The sequence below is a fragment of the Fukomys damarensis genome, unplaced genomic scaffold (assembly GCF_012274545.1).
Source record: "Fukomys damarensis isolate Sample0158 unplaced genomic scaffold, DMR_v1.0_HiC HiC_scaffold_28, whole genome shotgun sequence".
Lineage (NCBI taxonomy): Eukaryota > Metazoa > Chordata > Mammalia > Rodentia > Bathyergidae > Fukomys > Fukomys damarensis.
Window position 1 is genome coordinate 13,705,726 of NW_022900940.1, and position 7,706 is coordinate 13,713,431.

General features: G+C 40.0%; 1 pseudogene; it reads left to right on the top strand.

The window, feature by feature from the left end:
• The first annotated feature begins 18 nt into the window (after positions 1 to 18).
• On the top strand, positions 19 to 1,108 carry LOC104863659 (annotated as a pseudogene).
• The last annotated feature ends 6,598 nt before the right edge of the window (positions 1,109 to 7,706 follow it).

Sequence of the window (7,706 nt, forward strand, 5' to 3'; positions counted from 1 at the left end):
CTGATGGTGGAGGCTCACATGGGAAATGCCACGTGGCCCTGGCTGCTGTGGCTGCTGCCCATGCTGACAGTTTTAATGAAAGGTACAATAAAACCAAATCTGATGTGGGTCTTTAAAGGGACACCTACGTCTTTGTATACAGAAATGTCGCCCTTTCCCAACATTGCTCACGGCAACTTTACAGTGTTAACTGATAAAATTCTCCTGAAACTTCTTGGTGAAGAAACATTTGCAGTGACTGATGCTGTTTTGGGGGCTGACATTGGGGTGGAGAAATTCTTCAACATCGAGTGCCAAGCTTCCAGCCTAGGGCACATCCCGGCAGTGCTGGCTGATACTGTTCAAGCTCTAAAGATGGGTGGAGGAGGACTGTGTTTAACTGCTGGTGTGCCTCTGAGGAAAGAATACACAGAGCAGAATACCCCGCTGTTGGCTGATGGCTGCTGTAACCTGCAGAAGCAAATCCAGATCACTCAGCCCTTGAGGGTGCCCGTGGTGGTGGTACTGAATGTCTTCAAGACCGACACCTGCACCAAGACTGACTTGGTGAGTGAGCTGCCGAGGCATGACAGTGCCTTTGGTATGGTTTCCTGCAGTCACTGGTCAGCTGGTGGAAAAGGTTCTGTGGATGGGGCTGGGGCTGGGGCTGTGAGAGAAACTGCAAATAAAAGAAGCCATTTCCAGTTCTTGTACAATGAGTAGCTTCCAAATGTGGAAAAAATAAAAATCATTGCCCAGGCTGTCTTTGGAGTCAAGGATATTAAACTCTGTCCTGAGGCACAATCCAAAATAGATCGCTCTTCTCAACAAGGCTTTGAAATTTACCCACCTTCATGGCCAAGACCTACTGCAGTCTGTGTCACTAACCTGAAAGGAAAAGTATGTGAAAGGGCTTCATTTTACCTATCCGTGATGTCTTAGGTCAGCACAGGTGCTGAGTTTGTTTACCCTTTGGTTGGAACAATGAGCTACCCACTTGGTCCATCTTTTATGATACAGATTTGGACATGAAATAGCGCAAGTTAAAGGCTTGTTCTATTTTAACAAGACCTTCACAGCATCCTCAAATTACTCCTTGCCTTTTCACTGCAGTTGCAAAAGAAAGTGAATGTGAACTCTGCCTCTTATGCAATGCTGGTGAAATGGTGAAATAGACCAAACACTTCTTCTTTCAAGTTATCTTGTTTATTTTGTTTGTAGCAGAGTATAGTGTTCAGCAAAAGGGCTTCTGAGTTTGAAATGAATTATTTTCTGTTTCTGAAGAGTTTACATTATTTCCCAGTGGTTATACTTTAGAATGTTTATTTTATGAGAACTAGGCAATTACAAGCATATCAGCTAAAATAACATTTTCCACTATGGCATTTCCTATTTGTGTGTGTGTCTGTGTATGTGTGTGTGTGTGAGTGTGTGTTTGTTTCTGGAGATATAACCTAGGGCTTTGCACAAGTGAGGGAGCCACCTTACCACTGAGCTACACCCCATGTTTTTGCTTTGAACTGAAAATAAAGATGCATCAAGGGAAAAAAAGATTAAAAAAAAATTCTAAAACTTGAAAATCAGGAATCATCACATTCAGGAAACAAGACATCTCAAGCAGGATAAATAAAAAAGATAACCAAGGCTAGAAGCCACAGTGACCAGTGACAAAATATCTTGAAGCACCACTAGAGATAACACAGATCACTGACCAAAAGTCAGGAACAAGAGTCTAAGCAAATGCAGTGTTAAGAATGTCATCAAATTGTTGGTAGTAAATTAGAGTCATCCTAAAATTGTTTTCTCAGTCTCACTGTGTCTCTGTAGATTTGATCTTCTCTCATGCCAGGAGCCAGGGAGAAAGTGCATTTTGCTCCTTCCTTTTTCTGCATGGAGGTCGAGGTCTTCACTTTCTCTGTTGGATCCAGTTTTCCTTCATATTCTCCCTGGGTCCTGGGATCTACCTCCCTCCTTTTCTTCTTCCCCAAATTGTTATTTTCCAGTGTCTGCATTCTGAATCTTGTAGACATTGATTTGTTACTGCTCACCACACTGCTATCTTCCTAGAAGTCCTAATTTTTTTTTTGAGACAGGGTCTCACTCTGGTCCAGGCTACCACTGGACTCACTGTGCAGATAAAGCTGGCCTCAGACTGATGATAATCTTCCTGCCTCAGCCTTTACAGTACTGGGATTACAGGAATGCCTTTATTTTTATTTTTTAAAAATTTATTATTATTTTTGGCAATACTGGGAATTAAACCCAGGGCCTCAAGCATGCTATGTAGCTAATGCTGAAATATATATCCAGTCCATGCAGTTATTTTTATTTGTGGTGCTGAGAATTAAAGCTAGGAAATTTGCGCTGACCTATATCCCCAGCTATTTTTTTTTTTTGTACTGGGGATCAAACTCAGGACCTTGTGCTTACAAAGCAGGTGCAGTGCCAGTGAGCTACCTCCCTGCAGCATATTTTATTTTTTATGTTCAAGTAGGGTCTCACTAAATTCCCCCGACTGGGCTCAAACTTCAGTCCTCCTGCCTCAGCCTTCCAGAGTGCTGGGATTACAGGCACAAATTTCTTTTTTAAAAAATAAGCCTAATTTTATGTTCAGTGAACAAAGAAAGCTATAGAGTACTACTGAAAATATGCTCTCATTTGTGTAAGACAAAATTCAGGCCTGAAAACACACATATGTTTATTTGGTTAAAGAGTAAGCTGTTGTGAAATGTTGCATTGTAAATTTTTTTTTATTTATTTTAAGAAAATAAGTATCCTCTGCACAGTGAGTGTGGGCCACTTAAATGTAGAAAAAGTACAGTCTGCAGAGTCAAAGCAGGCCACTTTGGAAGAGAGAGCACAGTGTCCAACAAGGTGATGGTGGCTATTATTCCTTGTTCTTTGGGCTGAGGTCATATCTAGGTTTTCCTAATAAAAACTTGCATGCTTTTGCACCAAAAAATTAAACAGAGCACATTCTGATTGATCCCAGGTGCAGGGCTTGGTGCATGTGCCCTGGACTTTTGTTAACCGATGGATCATACCGATTTGCTTAGCTAGATGGCCATGACCTAATCTCCTGCCTCATTTCTTGGTAAGAGGCTGAGGCAGGAGGATCCCTGTGAGTTCAAGACCAGCCTGGGCTACATAGTGAGCTCCAGATCAGTCTCAAGTACATAGTGAGACCCTGTCTCAACACCCCCATAAATAAAATAAATAAAAAACAAAAAAAAGGAAAGTAATTTTCCATAATCCTTTATGGCTTGCTGAGGATGTTGAGGTCTCTGTCTTCATGGGCTTCTGTCTGAAAGGGACTGTAGATCATACCTACTGTACTCTCCAACAACCTGGAGATGTTGTCTTTCCCTGGCTGGGCTGAAAAAAAAGCACAAAAACCTGTCACATGTAAATTAAATAATGTCCTCCTGAACAACCAATGGGGCACAGAGGAAATTAAATTAATTTCTACAATTAAATGATAATGCCAGTGCAATTTACTGTAACTTAGGGTACACAATGAAAGCAGTCCTATGACAGAAATTTATAGTGGTGAATTCCCATATCAGAAAAACAGAGCCAGCTCAAATAAACAGCCTAATATTGAACCTCAAGCTTCTAGGAAAAGAAAGGCAAGTCAACCCCAAAGATCATCTGAGGGAGGAAATTATAAAGATCAGAGTAGAAATCAATGCAGTGAAATCTAAGAGAGCAATATAAAAAAAAATCAATGAATCGAAGAGTTGGTTCTTTGAAAGATTAAATAAAATTGGCAAACCCTTAGCCTTATCAAAAAAGTAAATAATATACTCAAATCCATGCAAGTAGGAATAAAAAGGGTGAAATCACAACAGATCATGCAGAAATCCAGAAGATCATCAATACCTACTTCAAGAACCTGTATTCTAGTAAGATGGAAAATAAAGAACAAATGGAGAGATTCCTAGATACATATGCATTACCAAAGTTAAGTCAAGAAGATATAAAAATTCTAAATCAATATCAGTTGATGAAATTGAAGATGTAATTAAAAATCTGCCAACAAAGAAAAGCCCAGGTCCTGATGGGCTCACTGCTGAATTCTACAAGGAATTTAGAGATGACCTTGTTGCAATTTCTCCTCAAACTCTTTAATAAAATTGAAAAGGAGGTAATACTCCCAGACTCGTTCTTGGAAGGAAGCATTACTCTAATACCAAAACTGGAGAAGGACCCAAACAAAAAACAAAACAACAGTCCAATCTCCCTAATGAACATAGATGCAGAAATTCTCAATGAGATACTGGCAAACAGAATGCAGCAGTAATCCAGACAATTATATGCACCATGACCAATTAGGACTCATCCCAGGGATGCTGGAATGGTTCAGCATACACAATTCAATAAATGTAATATACCATATTAACAGAGCCAAGGACAAAAACCATATGATTGTCTCAATAGACGCAGAAAGAATGTTTGACAAAGTCCAGCAGCCATTTATGATTTTTAAAAAAAACCTACAGAAAATTGGAATAGAAGGCCTTTTCTTTTGGTGGGGGTTGAGACAGGGTCTCACAATGTAGTTGAGACTGACCTGGAACTCACTATGTAGCCCAGGCTGGTCTTGAAGTCACAGTGATCCCCCTGCCTCAGCCTCCTGAGTGCTGGTATTACAGGAGTGCGCCACAACACCCTGCAGTTTTGGCGGGGGTGGTTGGTACTGGAGATCGAACTCGGGCCCTTGCAATTGGGAGGCAGGAGGCAGGACCATTGAGCCAAATCCCCAGCCTAAAATTAGTGCCATGGAATCTTTGCCAAAGTGTTTTTTTTTTTTTTTGTACTGGGAATTGAACTTGGGTTCTTGCACTTGTGAGGCAGGCTATGGAACCACTGAGCTAAATCCCCGGCCCATAGGTCTTTATCTCAATTTGATAAAAGCCATGTATGACAAACAGACAACATCATATTAAATGGACAAAACTGAAGGCTTTCACTATAAAATCAGGAAGGAGATATGGATGTCCACTATTACTACTCTCATTCAATAAAGTTCTAGAAACATTAGACACAGCAGTTAGAAAACAGAAACAAAAGGAGTTAAGATAGGATTAAAAAGTTAAATTATCATTATTTTCAGATATGATGCTCTATATAGAAACCCCCAAAACCCAAAAGACTCCTAGACTTCATCACCAAATTCAGTAGCATAGCTGGATATAGTGTCAACACTAAAAAATCAATAGCATTCCTATACACAAATAACAAAGTCACTGAGAGAAATTAGGGAAACCACACCTTTCAGAATAGCATCCAACAAAAGGAAATACCTAGGAATCAATCTAATGAAGGAAGCAAGAGATTTTTACACTGAAAACCACAGTATTATATAAAAAAACATTGAAGATGATATTAAAAATGGAAAGATATCCCATCTTGGGTAGGAAGAACCAATATAGTGAAAAACAACAAAAAACAAAAAACAAAAACAAGATCCAAGAATCAATGGACCTGATTAGAAGATATAGAAACAACTCTAAACATAGTCTTCTTGTCTCTGACAAAGGAGCAAAACACCTTCACTGCAGGACAAATAACCTCTTTAATAAATGGTGCTGGAAAAACTGGCTTTCCTCATGCCAAAGACTAAAACTAGTCCTGTATCTTTCACCATGCATTAAACTAAAATTGAAATGCGTCAAAAATCTAAATTTTAAACAGAAACACTAGAGAACCACGCCTGCTCCCGACCCAGCTGCCATCACTCAAGCGCCTGGAAGGTAGTCTGGGCCCTGATCCACCACGGGAAGGAGAACCACGCCTGCTCCCAACCCAGTAGCCATCACTCAAGCGCCGGGAAGGTAGCTGAGCGGGCGCCCCTGAACGCCCATAATCCCCCCCCCTCCGCACTCTCAAATCTCCTGACTGTGCCAGTCTTTGGACCTACTCTGCAAAGACAGAGGTGGTCATCAAGGGTATTTTTCTGAGTTCCCAACTTTGAACATCTTTAAAGAAAGGGCGTGGGAAACCTGTAATAGAACGTTGTGGAGTTCAACCATTCAAAAGGTTGGGGAACTCAGTCTGGGCCTTGCAGCCCAAGGTCAGTCAGCGTCATGGGGTTTAGCCATCAGCTAACTGAGATCAGGGGTCTTGCAACCTCGCTCTGTCTGAACCATTAAATGGTAAATACACTGTATTGAAATTTTGTTCACTGCAGACATGTTCTTGACTGCTTCTTGATTTCAATTTAATTCAAATGATTTAAGGGTGATAGACTAGTGACTACCACAGGAGGTCAGTGTCCAAGTTGTGCTTGATCTTAATGTGTCACTGATTGTATCAGTTGGGGTAAAGCATTGCCATTGATATGATGAGCTGTTTTCTCTAATGTTATGGAGATAAGAATGTCTGTGGGTCGTTAGAGACACAGAAGCTAGGGCGCAACTATATCAGGAAGATTTGGGTGATAATCCAGAGATTAAACCAAGGACAGTCCAACAACAAAAATTAAAATGAGAAAACACTTAAGCAAAACACAAGGACAGACTTCCAGTTTACCAATGGCAAACAGTAGGGCAAATGAGGATGAAAAGGCCAATAGTGAACCACCACGACACCCTGAACTCAAAGCACAGGAAGTAAGAAAACAGATCGATCAGGCTCTAGAAAAATTCAAAACAGAAATAATTTCCCAGATAAATATAGAGATAGTGAGCAAAATAGAAGTTGTGATTCGAGACTCTAGAGCAGAAACTGACAAAAAAATAGATGAGCTCAGGACCATGATAGAAGCCATGAAGGCCCAGCATAAGAAAGAAATGGAAAACGTAAACGCCCAACATAGGAAAGAAATGGAATCCATAAAACAGATTCAAACAGATATCCAGGAGATTAAACACTCTATTGAAAGTGTACACAACAGAATAAAAGAATGCGAAGATAGGCTCCCAGATATAGAAGGTAAGATTGCAGTCAGTGACCATGAAAAGAGAGGTCTCTTAAAAACAGTAAGAGATCATGAGAAATTGATCCAACAACTCCTAGATGATGCAAAGAAGAATAACATAAGACTGATAGGAATCCATGAAGTAGCAGGAGAAAATACAAATGACTTTAAAAATCTGTTTGCAGAATTAATGACAGAAAACTTCCCAAACAGAGGGGAAGAATTTGACATTCAGATAACTGAGGCATATAGGACCCCAACTAGCTACAATAAAATAATCTACACCTAGACATATAATAATCAAGATCCCAGAAACACAACAGAAGAACAAACTACTACAAGCAGTAAGAGAAAAGAAACAAATCACATACAAAGGAAAGCCCATCAGAATCACAGCAGCCTTTTCAATACAAACCCTTAGGGCAAGGAGAGCCTGGAGTGAGATATTTCAAGTACTAAAAGAGAACAACCTCCAACCTAGACTGATGTATCCTGCAAAACTCTCTTTCAAAATGGAGGGAGAAATAAGACACTTCCATGACAAAGAACACCTGAGAAACTACATGAATACCAAACCAGCACTACAAGCAATTCTAAACAAGATCCTAGAAAAAGACAATGAAGGCAACAACACCATGAGGCCCAACAGATCAAATCAAATAGGCAAGGCAAGAAATTAAAAGGAGAAGGTGAAAAAGTAAAAAGAGTCAACAAAAGACCAGTAACATGTCAATAATAAGTCAGTATATATAGGTTATAACCAGTAATGTCAATGGCCCCAACTCACCAATCAAGAGAAATAGAC